Source organism: Apium graveolens, chromosome 3, assembly GCF_009905375.1.
Source record: "Apium graveolens cultivar Ventura chromosome 3, ASM990537v1, whole genome shotgun sequence".
In the NCBI taxonomy this organism is placed as follows: Eukaryota; Viridiplantae; Streptophyta; class Magnoliopsida; order Apiales; family Apiaceae; genus Apium; species Apium graveolens.
The window spans coordinates 154608757-154623919 of NC_133649.1; the positions used below are offsets into that span (position 1 = coordinate 154608757).

General features: G+C 34.6%; 1 long non-coding RNA gene across 2 annotated transcripts; it reads right to left on the bottom strand.

Annotated features, from left to right (window-relative positions):
• Positions 1-7525: 7525 nt before the first annotated feature.
• On the bottom strand, positions 7526-8317 carry LOC141710904 (uncharacterized). 2 transcript variants are annotated; one of them, XR_012571128.1, is made up of 3 exons: positions 8195-8317; positions 7890-8013; positions 7526-7810 (listed from the first exon to the last, which is right to left on the bottom strand). It is a non-coding gene; the product is annotated as an uncharacterized LOC141710904 (long non-coding RNA). The 2 variants fall into 2 exon arrangements; XR_012571127.1 differs by having other exon boundaries at positions 7890-8020; positions 8195-8301.
• Positions 8318-15163: the final 6846 nt, after the last annotated feature.

Genomic DNA, 15163 nt, shown 5'->3' on the forward strand with positions numbered 1-15163 from the left:
GCATTACGACGGCTATGTTTACGCGATTACCAAATTTATACCACTCCATATCAATCCACAATCAACCCACAATCATTACTAAAACCAAACTCCATCCATACTTTACTACAACAGCCCCAACATCTCAAGATTTCCAATTTATATTACTCTCAATCATGAACTAAAAGCTTATACTTAAGTTCATTAACTAATAATCAAGATTTACCATTCCAACAAAACATTACAAAACCAACCAATCTCTAAATTTACCATAATCATGCTTCTCATGAACTATACTACTCATAACAAGCTCTAAACATGAGTACACACCCATTAAACTAACCCATCATCTAAATATTATGTAATCCAAACCAACAAAACTTAAGATTAAGGGTTTGAGACGTTATACCTTCCTTGGAGAGTGGAGAATCACTTAGGAAGCCTTAAGTAACCCCTAACTATCTCTACTAAGCTTGGATCTTGAAGAAAACATAAGAAAACACAAAGTTAGTTTCTTGAAAACACTATTCACCAAGAACTTTGATGAATTGATTAGCTTAGTAAACCTTGGAATCTTGGCTTCAAACTTATAACATAACTAAGTCATGAATTATGGAAGCTAAGGAAACAAACCTCTTAATTTTTGAAGGTGTGTAGCTTGAGTTTTGAAAATTTCTCCTTTTCTTTTCATGGAAAAGCCGAGAGCAAAGAATGAGGGGGGAGAAGATGATGTTTTCTTGTTTGCTTTCCCTTTTTGTTTTGTTAATTAACCTTTTACCATGGTAAAAAAATGAATGGCTTAAAATCAACCAACAATTCCTTCCCTTTTTGGTCATGCTTATGTCATCCTTTTATGTCATCTTGTTACACTTGTCCTTCTCTTGTTGGTGTGATGACATCATCATCATTAACCTCTTTGATTAACTCTTAATTACTTGGCTAAAGATCGCTGATCTGTTATACGGTTCGCTTAACTTTTGTTCTCGTTTATCGTTTGAGAAATCATACCCGGGATCTTATTACTTGGGTTCCCCTAAACCTTTCTCAATATATTATATTCCTTTTTATGATCCTCTCTTATAATCCTTGAATTTAAATCATTTTAATCATGTTACCTTATACTCAATTCTTTCGGTATCTGGTGGATTTTCGGGAAAAATCATGGTGTTCGGATTTGGATTCCGACGATCTTTACATACACTTATTTACTTTATGGAATACTAATACGATCTTAGAATTTCCATAACAGTACTCCTATATAGTGTGGTCTGATAATTTTCCTTAATCGGCATCATCAGCAAAAGTTACTATTCATCCGTGTTTCAAAAATTCCAAAAATTGGGGTTATTACAAAAACTATACAACCAACTTATTCCACAAGTCTGACACATTACCTTATTATAACAACTCATCATACCACATTTGGTCTGACATAAACTACCTCGGAGGAGCCGGGACCGGGAGGGACTGGAACTCTGCCCTGACTGGGTCGAATGGGTCTTCTAGGCATCTATAATATATATATATATATATATATATATATATATATATATATATATATATATATATATAACAAGCCGGCAGTACCACTATATGAATAACAAGTGAAGTAGTTTATGAAAACAATTATAGGAACAGAAATCATAAATCATTTATGAAAACAGTAAAACAGGTATAAACTGGATATCAATAACTAGCATGCTCTGTGAAACATAACATCAGTCGTGTGTTTTGTGAATACCAAAGTCCAATTTTAGCATGCTATTTTCATTTCTAAATCCATTGTTCCTTTATAGGAACTTCAAAAATTATCTGTTTCGTTACGGGAACCACAAAACCAAAATCATATATATATATATATATACTGGACGAATCATAGGGACAGCTGATCAGTCTATCCCACCATAACCTGTTCCGGAACTCAGAGACTAGCTAGGTCTCTATCACGCTGGACTAAGCGGTTCAATTAGGGCGCACAACTGACTTAGCCTCTTACGCAAACCCATTGGGCCGTTACGGGCCTCTTACGCAACCATCCAATATCTGACCCGTTTTATCCAATTTCTAAAACCATTTATACATATCTCTTGTTAAAACAATTTATCACAGCATACTTTCCAAAACCTTTCCAATTTTATTCACAATTTAGAGATAGGCATTTTCAGAAGTTACTTTTCCCCAAAACATTATTTTAACAATATTTTCAAATACGGGGGTACATAACTTAAAACGTTCTGTTCCACTACGCAATTTAAATCAACAGTTATTCATATATTACAGAACTATAAAAGATTTGTTCATGGGTACTTGCCTTGTAGAGCTTTACAACATAAATTCTAGCCTGACTTTAAACTGACTTTGCTCTTGAGGCCTTCGACTGGAACCTGCAGAATCGAAATACCCTATGTTAGACGACCAGTTATGCTTGACATATCCTCACTAATCACTTTACCCGGACGATATCAATTCCCGACTCTTAATTATACATATTATTATAATACACGTAACAATTAGGTTCATACAATATTTATTTTACAAATATAAACGTATATACGCTCGACTAGTATTCTCGATAATTATAGGTTACGTTCCCGTATTTTTTAAACCCATTTCTCGAAAATCGGACATCATCTCCTCTATTTATCGGGTTTCCCGTCGAAACATAATCAACGTCACATTCACAAAAATCACAATTCTGCAACTCGAACCTCAATATGACTTTTAAAAATAATTTATTATTTTTCATTTCGAAAATGATTTTATGAACTAATTTATTTATTTAATAAATGTAGGACTCAGATTAAAATCATCACCGTCCACCGTCGACTCGCCGAGGCTCATCGTCGACGGCGGCAAAATTTATTGGAACCCGATAATATTTGGATTTCCAAATAAATTTCACTGATTAAATATTTTTCACAAGAATTATTACTATTATTATTTCACGAAACCAGTCAACTAATTTCCTGCAATCAAATCCAAAATTCCAAATTAAGCCACACGCAACAGACAGCAACACAACCGCGGAAACACATGTGCCAATATCCCGGAGAACTAACCGAAAAAAATAAATTCGGCCAGATTAAAAACACAGTAAACACACCCACACGGACACACACACCCAGGACGCACACACACATACGACAATAACACACATACAATACACCACACCTATATATACATATATATACGAAAGAGTAAGCAAAACCAACGGTGATAATTACCGGAAAAAAGGCGGCAGCAGACAAAGGAGGGAAAAAAGAAGGAAGAAACGTGAAAAGGGGGTAAGGGAGGAGAAATAAAGGAAAGAAAGAGGGGAAATAGAGACACAGGGGAAGACAGTGAGAGAAGAGAGATTTCTGAGATTGAGCGAGAGAGAGAGGAGAGATGAAGAGAGAGAGAGTCGAGAGGAGAGAGATAAAAGTGAGAAGAGTGAGAAGAGAGAGAGTTTGTGTGTGTTGTTTTTATTTTTATTTTCTGAATCATCTGCAGCAAACACGTAGCAAAAGGAATAACACGTATCCATGAATATTATTGCTGCAAGATACGTGTCCTGGTTCGTTTCTCCTGGTTTCTGATTCGTTTTCTCCAAATAAACAAATCAGACTCCGAGTAAAAATAACTCGAAAAATTCTCGAAACACTTTTAAAATTTTTGAAATATTCAACTATTAATAAAAATAAATTTTTCATAATTTTGGATCATTTTTGGATCGCACCTTATATTCGTGTTTAACGATTTAACGAACAAACGTGCGGGTGAATTTAATCTAAAAAAATTCCAAAATAATTTTAAAATTCTCGAAATGTTAAAAAGGTAAGAAAATGTGGGTTTCGTAATTTTTGAAGAATTCTGGAATTTAATACCGAATTTACTCATAAATTTAATCAGAAAATCATTTAAAGATAAATAATTAATGAAATATTGATTTCTAAATTTTATAAATTTCTAAAAAAAATTATTGAAATTATGAAACCATAAAAATAATTTTAGAGATGATTCAAATATTTATATAAAATAAATCTTCAAATAAATCACTTTTAAAAGTGAAAACAAAAGAATACGGCTTAATACTTAATTATACAAATAATCCTCGTGCACCAATAACCACACATAATTGATAATAAGGCAACACACAGCTGACAGAACCAATACACATATTTTATTTATTTGATTATTCAATAAGTACACTTTTAATAATACAAAAATACGAGTCGTTATAGCTCTTGCACACTGATAGGGTATATTCTTATATATATTATATATGATTTTATTCTCATTTTTATTCTGTTTTACACTGATTTGGATATTTATTTAATATGTTTTAATATTTTATTGTAGGTTACAAGCAAATTCTAGACACATAAGGATTTGGAGTAAAAGTCCTATTTTCGAGTTAAAATAGAAGAAAATTCGTAATATTGGACTACATAGGTTGCAAATACTGTTTGGGCCGTATCTTGAGTTTTAGAAGTCCGTTTCTGACGATCTTACAGCCCACGCGAAACCCACAGAATTCTCTTTAATTCAGAGATGGTCTAGTAGGGAGAATCTATCTGGAGCAGCCCAAAAACTGCATTGAACAGACAGCTACGAATTTTTATTACAGAATCTTATTCGGTCTCAAACTCTCACTTCTAATTTGATTAGAATAATAAAACACTTCTATTACTAGAAGAGACATAAGATTTAATTATTAGGCAATATCATAGAATATATACGTACCTAGAGTAGAGATAGTTAGGGTTTTATATACAGAGAAGAAAACCATGGATTTTGGTCTCGTGACAAGATTGAATATTACAGGTTTTCTTATATGATTTTATTACGTATTCTTATTAGTTTAATTATGCTTCTTTATTATTTTAGTTGTTTTACTTGTTTAATCATTAGTTAGTAGTCATTTTCTAGGGCATAGAGGTAAGCCATGTTTGCATGATAATACGAGCATAATTTTCACAGTGGTTTTATTGATTATGGTTAACTCTAGTTGAATATGTTTTCATCATTAATTTGTGTAATCGGTCGATATCATGAATTACTTTTGTGCAATAGGATTAATATATCGGGAGATTTTACTCACTAAAGGCACACATACGATTAGCAAAATTAAAAGTAAGAGCGCGAGCATCATTGAATTTCCGAGAGCGTTAATGTTCGGGAGAGATTAACAGTTGCGAGAGTGATAATGCTCGGGAGAGATTAGCATACTTTAGTTATGTGATCACATTTATTACTTTAGCTTAGAAGCCAATTATTATGTAAGCATGGTGCACCTGATTGCCCTAGGTTTTAATATTCCTTATTTAGTGTCTTGTTAAGTAGTATTAATTTAGTTATAGTTATTAGTTAGTTAAAATATTCTTCACACAATCGTTTTTCTCTTGAAACAATCTATATTAATTGAGTCAAAATTAATAGAATTTGTCTCCTTGTGTATACGACCTGCACTTGCCGCTTTATACTAGCAAGGGACATCATGTGATTGCGGTTAGAATAAAATAAACACATCACACACACCCCACTTACATTTGCCCCGTACATGGCTCAAGTCCCCTGTAGATACCCAAGTCTCAATATTTTATTGATGGAGATTTTTGTGCATGGAGGGGGGTTCATCATTATTAATAAGCTCTGCACCAATAAAATTTTTGACAACTTATCAAGTACGGATTCTTAGCATGTACACTTGACACACACTAGAAATTTAGTATGCGCCTTTGGGCATACACTAGAAATTTCGTTTATATATTTAATTACATATAGTGGATATACTCATCCATACATATCGTGAGACATCCGTTATTTTATATACATTATACTAAAAGAAAGTACAATTGATGTTATACTTTCTTATGTGTCAAACTCTCATCCAAAAGCTGACATCATCAGATCTTATGTGTCAAACTCACGTTAATTTGATGATGTCATTTTTCACTAACATTTCTCCTAATTAATTATACTTTCAATCTCTCTATTTCATTTTTAACCTCCACAATGTTTCTCTCTTTCTCGTTTCTCATTTCCTCTCCATATTTTTATCGTCTTCAATTTATAGTCTATATCAATTTTCTCTCTGCCACTAATTTAAAGCTAGTCTATCTATTTCATATTTTTATATATTATAAAAAATTGATAATAAAAAAATTATAATCAATCTATTTAATATTTTTATTTATAATAAAAAATCGATAATAACAATAGAGTAAATTACATTATGTATACTCGTAGTTAGGGTGTGAAACCACTTGAGATACCGTAGTCCAAAACCTATCACTTGTTGTACTAATATTTTATTTTAATTACACTTTGCGTGTAACCAATAAGTTACACTAATGCCGTAAGGGTATTAATGGGATTCATATTTTAATCCTCATTAAAACCTAGACATTAATCTTCTTTCCCGGCTTCAAAAATACAAGACAAACTTACATATGTGCAAATACATAGCTTAGCTAACTTTTTATGAATCAAAAGAATCAGCTGCACACATTATATTATTACAATTGACAATATAGTGTTGCTAAGTATTTTCATAGACAATAAAGAATAAAAATCATACCAATAAATAGACAAAATTTAAATATCTTTTCACAGAAAATTTTATACACGGGCTTTAACCATAGCTTACAGTTGGAAGAAGAAAGTCTTGCTTCAGTAGTGCTTTAAAAATGGATAATTGAGAAATATTAGTTTCTGGGTTTTGCCTCACAATTTTTGGGTATATTGTAGGAAAAAAGGGCTTTGCAAAAATACTTTCCATCTGAATCAAATCTTGTTAATTAAAAGAGATGGATATACAAACGTATCCATGTGTATATACATGTATTTAACACAGCACATCAAAGCACATTTGTCTTTCTAATGTTCAAAATATACCAATTTCTTGAACTATATTTTTGATACTAAAATCAGTATCAATTTGTAAAGAAGAATTAGATGATTCTATAGCAACTTGAATTATTTTATTTCGTTAAAAAATGAATGATATATTAAAGTTTTAACTTCTCAAAAAATATATTAAAGTTTACTACAAGAAATTTGACATTTACCTACCAAATATATGTGTAAGTAAAGGTATTATATTAGTAGGTAAATAGTTTTGCGTACCAATACATTGTTGGTAGCGAGTGTTAGGTAAAAATTAGTAAAGAAAACATATATTATATTGGTAGTTAAAAGTATCATGTGGAGCCCATTTAGGTTACTTGTCACAGATGATTCAGCTAATGATATGGCACTTAGCCATTGGTCCATGTTTTAGCAAGCACCACGTGGCGCTATATAAGTGGTACATATGGCACTCGACAATTGGTCCACGTGGCAACAATGAAGTGTTCCCAATGACAGTTTTATATTAATTAATATGGTTGTATAAGAGTTCTGCGTATGGCACCTTAAACAATGATAATAATAATTGTTGGTAAATGAAATTTTTATTATATCATTAAAAATTAATAATGAAAAATAACAATTTCTTATATAAAATCTGTAATTTTACAATATATACATTCTGAATATAATTCATAATTATCATATATGCCAGACCATAACTCTGTAAAACAACTGTCATTTGATTATAATTGCAATTTACATAATAAAATAAAATAAAATGTAAACAATTAGTTCCAATAACAAATTGGAACTCTTTACACCCCAAAATTGAACAAAATAGTGCCTTTCACTAAAGAAAACTGCATCTTCCATGTTGTTCATAATTTGTTTGACCTTTTGCATATGAATTAACGTGTTAAGCTATTCCTTAAATCAGAGTCAGTTGATTTCCTTTTGTTGGACTTCAAATGCACCCAATAACCCCTGTATGTAAAAACTAAAGAACTCATATAAGTAATGTAATAACTAGGTTCTGGGTTGATTTGATTTTTGTTACTCGGCTTTGATACACTTACTTGTGCAATATCATGCTTATGCACTCTGAACATGGATATTTGAAAAACTTAATTGTTAATGGCAAATATCACCGAACATGGCTCCTTGCTTATGAACAAGAAGAGAAAGAACTTGTTTTATTGCCTGGAAACTTAAAAAATAACATGTAAAGATAATATATTAAAAACAAGATGGCATATGTTATCAGGATTTTGAGCAACTATAAACAAAATATACAAAATAAGATTTTCTCTATAATCTTCACTTAAAATGAGCAGGACATAATACATAATTTTAAAACATAAGAAATAAAAAATAGACATACCACCAAGTTACAAGTCTTCGGTACGAGAGTCGCATCCTCTTTTTCTCTTTCTTGATGTTAGAGCTTGTGAGTGGGTGAAATAGACACCTCAGTTTTTTCACCAAAATGGTTTTGAGAATAAAGTGTTGAGATGAATACTATATTCCGGCTTTTAGGGATATAGGTATAGATAGATTAAGGCTGTAATATCCGGGATATATCGTGTAATTATTTTTGTTAATAGACAATTATTATATGTGTTCAGTATCTATTTTCTGAATTATTTGTTAAGTGTTAAATGTGTTTGGATGTTTAAAAATAATATTAATTGAGTATTTTTATTTTTATATGTCCAAAATAAAATATAGATAATTGTTATATCTTCCTAATTATTTTTATGTTGATTTATGATTTTAAAGAAAATATATGGATTTTATAAAATCTTTTTCCGAGTATTTAAAAACTATTTTATACAATCGGGAACCAACCGATGTTATCCGTTGTTACGTTTTTATAACCCGAAACTCTTCCGAAAACTCCTTCCTAACCTAATTACAATATTCCGAGCATTTTCCATGTTTTGACTTTTTCGATCCGGCGTACGGTTTGTCCTGCGCGGGTCTCGGCACAACATTTTCGATACATTATTCATTTCGGTAAATCAATAAAACTCGTATTTTGATAAACAGAATCTTTTTATTAAACTATCACAATTATCACCTCGTAATACGTGTAACCAGGCGCTGAGACCAAGACCGCAATACAAATTGTACTGGTTTGGATAATTATCCCGAAAACCGATACCGTTTGGATCAGTTTTTATAAATAAACGTACCATTTTGTATCTGGAATGATCCAACGGGATACTAATTTTCCGTAATTATAAATAGCCTTTACCGTATTTTATTCCGTATCAAAAATCATTTGCAGACAGTAATTATATAATTTTCCAGAGAAAATACCTATATTCATAAACTTTTCTGAAAATCAAACTACTATTTGGAGGTGTTATCGGAATCTGCTCAGGAAGCTCTAGTAACCAAAACGGAGGTTTTGAAGAGTACTATCAGATTATACAAGTTCCAGAACTGCAGAATCAAAGAAGAGGCAAGGCGTAGGAAAGGGAAACAGATAGTCGAGGAGTAGATGGTTGTGATTGGAAGTTAGTGCAGTATAGCAAGCTAGTACCAGGCAAGTTTCTGAACTTTCTCGAGATATATTGTAGTTGATTGATAATCCTGTTTTATATTGCAAGTGCTTTGAAGCACTGAACCCTAAACCCTGATTCCAGTTATGGATCTTGAGTCGTCAACCTTATTCTTTCTAAACCATTGATTGTTGTACACCCGGATACGAACCACAAATATACGATACTACTCCACAAATACATACAATCTGAATACCAAGCACTGAACCGGATTACTTACATATTCAACCTATTGTACCTTATACTTTGAAATACCAAATCCTTGCAACCCTGAAACATTGATTCCTTTGTAATCCAATTCTTCCAATACCTAACAGCCAAGCTTTGAAATTGCCATATTGATCTTTTGTGAAGGTTGAAACCATTTCATTATCGAACATCCAATGTTGTTTATGATTCTATTTATTTCTTTACATTGTTTATTCTATTATTATGTTAGAATTGGATTGTTTTATAAAATTGTGGACCAGATTCGTGGTCAGACCATATAAATAGTCAAGTTAGGCCAATGTGTGCCTTGGATCCAGTAGTTAGAGCAGTGTTGAGTGCTTTGCTCGGGGTTGGTGCGTGACTGATCAGCAGCCTAACCTTGGTTTTTAAATTGAAAATATAATATCCAATTCTAAATCATAATTCATTGTTCACTTGATGTCATAACTCTTTTCACTTGATGATCATTATTCTCAGTTTTGTCATTGTGACTTTCTGAGCTAGTTAGCTCATTTGTGCGATGTTGTTTATGTTCTTTTCCAGTTAAGAAGGAACCTGTTGGTAACGCGGATCCCCACTCCAGCGCGAGAGCTAGGGGTTCAGGTTGATCGAGTTAAGCTAGTAGGCACCTTTTGGAGTAATTTAAGTTTGTAAAAGTTTGTAATAATGTTTAATACTCAGTTCTGAGTTTGGATAGTTGGGATTTAAATGGTTTGTAATATAAGTGTGTGTTTGGCTTTTGTGCATACTTCAACTTGTTGCGGTCCATCTTTATTATTGTTAAGCAGGATATAAATAAGGTGTGTGTGTGTGTGTGGACCCTAAACTTCTGACCCGAGTTTGGAGGGCGCCACAGGTTTGGTATCAGAGCTACAGGTTATAAGTCACTGACAGAAGCTTAGGTTGACGGGAATGGGTAGAGGGTTAGGATTAGAAGTAAGGAATAGAAAGATAGAACGTCGAGAGGTCGAGTGATACGGTATGATACGTATTAGTGTGATTCGCGTTGTGGTTCGAGATTCTTATATTACAATATGATTTCAGATAGCAGCGATGGTCGACTCTTTCATCCCCGTATCAGCTGAACTCTCAGAGCCTTCAGTTGGAGTACCATCTTCAGATCCACGTCCTGTTGTTCCACTAGTGTTGGTTATTCTACCCCCACCTGTGTTGCAACCCGTACCACTGCAGGCTATTCCACCCCCAGGCATGAGGCCACCTATCAGAGGACCCCTACCAGCTGACTCAGATTCCATTGGGCATTCAGTTGCAGGTGCCTCATTCCGGTCTACATTGCACCCAGTTCCTTATTACCGGTATGAGGCTCTTCTACTGGAGCGTGATTCCTAGTTGGCCCAGATCCGAGAGCTACAGCATATCATCAGGACTACAGATGTTGATCGTGGTGTGAGGGAGCTTCGAGAAGAGATCCATGTGACACGCGGGATTCTTGAGGCTAGGTTACATGGAGCTACACTACCTGGCCGAGGCCCTGATGCACTTATGGGATGGGCTACTGAGGTGATGGAAGACTTTGAGAGGCTAGGAGGACCAGAGTTTCCTTGGAGTTGAGTCAGAGATCCATAGATGGAGATGTTGATCAGTGTTGTTATGATTGTGTAGTATGTATCAGTAGACTTTTGGGTTGTATTTATAGACTAGATCTGCTGACTAGTGAGTAGGTTTGCCGTACCCTTTTGCTTTTACTTCCGAAGCGTCTTTACGCCTGTACTACCTAAAACTTTTGATCTATATATATCAGTACTTTTTTTCCAGCATTGTCATTTATTTTACTACACCTGTTTTACTTTACCTTATTTATTGCACCAGTTATACCCATGTGATACCATGTACCCTATTCCCAAAACTGTTTATATTCTGTAAAGAAGCATGCAATTTACTTAGTTCAACTGTTACAACTGTTTTCAAAAAGAGATATTTCTGTTTTCCAAAACTTTTCTTTTATGTAAAGGATTTGATTTAAAAGCTAAATAAGTTGTTTGATTCTTTACAGAAAATGCCTCCCAGAAGAAATACCCGCACCAACACCCAGAATGAAGAAACCAACAACAACAACAATAACAACCAAGATGACACAAACCAGAATGTAAACCCAGGACCCATAGACCCAGCAATAGCCCAGATCCTTCAAATCTTGGCCCAACAAACAGTTCACCTCGCACAACAACAACAACAAAGACAGACCAATCCCCAGGTAACTTTTAAAACTTTTCAGGCGGTAAACCCACAAGAATTTAAGGGTTCCTTAGAACCGATTGAAGCAAATGTTTGGTTAAAGGAAATAGAGAAGTCGTTTGCTTTAGTGAAAGTAAAGGAAGAACAGAAGGTTGAGTTTGCAAGTTATTACTTGAAGAATGAGGCCACCTATTGGTGGGAGACTGTGAAGACATTAGAAGATACAGATGATATTACTTGGGAGAGGTTTAAGGAATTGTTTTTAGAAAAGTATTTTCCCCAGTTTGTTCAGGATCAGATGGAGCTGAAGTTTCTAGAGTTAAAATAAGGAAATATGTCGGTGGCGGATTATGAAAGTAAGTTTGAAGAGTTGTCAAGGTATGTGCCGTCATATGTGGATACTGACAGGAAGAAGGCTAAAAGATTCCAGCAGGGTCTGAAGCCATGGATCAGAGGGAAGGTAGCCATTTTTGAGTTGGATACCTATGCAGGAGTTGTACAAAAGGCCATGATTGCAGAGACAGAGAGCGAGATGTCCCAGAAGGAAAAAGAAATTAAGAAAAGGAAATTTGAAGGGAATGAAGGTCAGTCACAACCAGGGAAGTTTCCAAATTTTAAGAAGGGCAAGTTTCATCCAGGGAGAAATTTTAATTTCAAGAGACAAAATGTAGGCGACGGAGGCCAGGGCAACTGTCCAGTTAATGTGAATCAGCCGAATCAGTTGAGATTAACTTTTCCAGATTGCCATGTATGTGGGAAGAAACATGGAGGAGTTTGTAATAAGTTGAATGTCGTTTGTTTCAAGTGCAATCAGAAAGGGCACTATTCGAGGGAGTGCCGAAATCAGCCAGTGAGAGAGCCAACAAACAAGGATCAGCCTATCCGGACTCCAGCAGTTAAGGTTCCATCTATTGGATTTACGTGCTTCAAATATGGAAATCCAGGACATATAGCCAGGGATTGCAAGACACCAGCCTCAGTCAGTAATGCATTGAGGATTATGGGATCTACCCCAGCAATGAATGAGACTCCAAGGGCTAGAGTTTTTGATATGTTTGTGAAGGACGCTATCCAGGATACTAATGTCGTGGCAGGTACGCTTAATTTGAATTCTTTATGTGTCAAAGTGTTAATAGATTCGGGAGCAACCCGATCATTTGTTTCACAAGATTTTGTTAGTAAGTTAAATTGTCCAATTGAGTATTTAAATGAAGTAATGACTGTGGAATTAGCAAATCAAGAACGTGTATCTGTTAATCAAGTTTGTGGGAATTGTGAGGTTGAGATTTCTGGTAGTAAGTTTTGTGTAGATTTGATACCATTCAAGTTAGGAGAATTTGACGTTATCTTAGGAATGGATTGGTTATCTAAGCACGACGCCCAGATAGATTGTCGAAATAAGAAGGTAATGGTGAAGACGGCAGACGAAAGGATAGTAACGTTCAAGGGCCAGAAGCAGGTAAAGAAATTCTTAACGATGTTCAAGCCAAGAAGTTACTACGGAAAGGATGCGAACATTTCGTTGCATATGTGATTGACAAAAGCCAAGAGCCAGCAAAACTTGAAGATATTCCAATAGTTAATGAATTTCCAGACGTGTTTCCCGATGAGTTACCAGGACTTCCTCCAAACAGAGAAATTGAGTTTGTAATTGACTTAGCACCTGGAACAGAACCAGTATTCAAGGCCCCGTACAAAATGGCACCTTTTGAGATGAAGAAGCTAGCAAAGCAATTACAAGAGTTGTTAGAGAAAGGAGTAATCAGACCCAGTGTATCCCTGTGGGGTGTACCGGTACTATTTGTCAAAAAGAAGGATGGAAGCATGAGACTGTGCATCGACTACAGGGAGCTCAACAAGCTTATAATTAAGAACAAGTATCCGTTACCCAGAATTGATGATTTGTTTGACCAATTAAAAGGAGCCACATACTTCTCCAAGATTAATTTAAGATCGGGATATCATCAACTAAAGATCAAGCCAGAAGATATATCAAAGACATCTTTCAGGACAAGGTATGGACATTATGAATTTTTAGTGATGTCTTTTGGATTGACAAATACCCCGGCAGCGTTCATGGACCTGATGAATAGAATTTTCAAGGAATATTTGGATAAGTTCGTTATTGTGTTTATAGACGATATTTTGATTTATTCAAAGATGAAAGAGGATCATACAGCACATTTGAGAACAGCTTTGGAGATTTTAAGGAAAAAGAAGTTATATGCTAAATTCTCGAAGTGTGAGTTTTGGCTACAAGAGGTTCAGTTCTTAGGACATATAGTCAGTAATGAAGGGATCAAAATGGACCCAGCAAAGATTGAGGCCATTACAAATTGGGAAAGACCGAGAACACCCACAGAGGTAAGAAGTTTCTTGGGATTAGCGAGATATTATCATCGATTCGTTCAAAATTTCTCAAGGATTGCAACACCATTGACAAAGCTTACGCGGAAGAATGAAAAGTTTATGTGGAACGACAAATGCGAAGAAATTTTTCAGGAATTGAAGCAACGATTAATCACGGCACCTATTTTGTCACTTCCCGACGATCAAGGAAATTTCGTAATCTATAGCGATGCTTCTCATAAAGGACTCGGATGTGTTCTGATACAGCACGATAAAGTGATTGCGTATGCGTCAAGGCAACTGAAACCACACGAACAGAAATATCCTACTCATGATTTGGAGCTAGCAGCCATATTTTTCGCTTTGAAAATTTGGAGACATTATCTATATGGAGAAAAATGCGAGATTTACACGGATCACAAAAATTTGAAATACATATTCACACAGAAAAAGCTTAATATGAGACAGATGAGATGGTTAGAATTGATCAAGGATTACGACTGTACAATTAATTATCATCCCGGTAAATCAAACGTTGTAGCGGACGAGTTGAGTCGGAAGGAAAAGTTAAATGTGTTGTCAGTACCCGAAGAAATATATAAGGAATTTTAGAAACTGGAATTGGAGATTAGAGTTTGCAAGCCTGATGAAGCGAAAGTGTATGGTATGACTTTCCAGCCGGAGTTGTTAGAAAAGATAAAGAAATGTCAAGAAGAAGTAATGGATCAGGACATAAATCGTTTGGTAGGTGAAGAATTGTGCACGCAAAAGGACGATCAAGGTATTCTTAAGTTTTCTTCTAGAATTTGGATTCCACCAGTAACGGAGCTGAAGAATGAAATTTTACAGGAAGCTCATAACTCGAGGTATTCAATCCATCCAGGGAGTACCAAAATGTACAGAGATTTAAAGGAAAATTATTGGTGGCCAGATATGAAGAGGGAAATTGTGGAATGGGTTAGCAGATGTTATACATGTCAGAGAGTTAAAGCAGAGCATCAGAGACCAAGTGGATTGCTACAGCCATT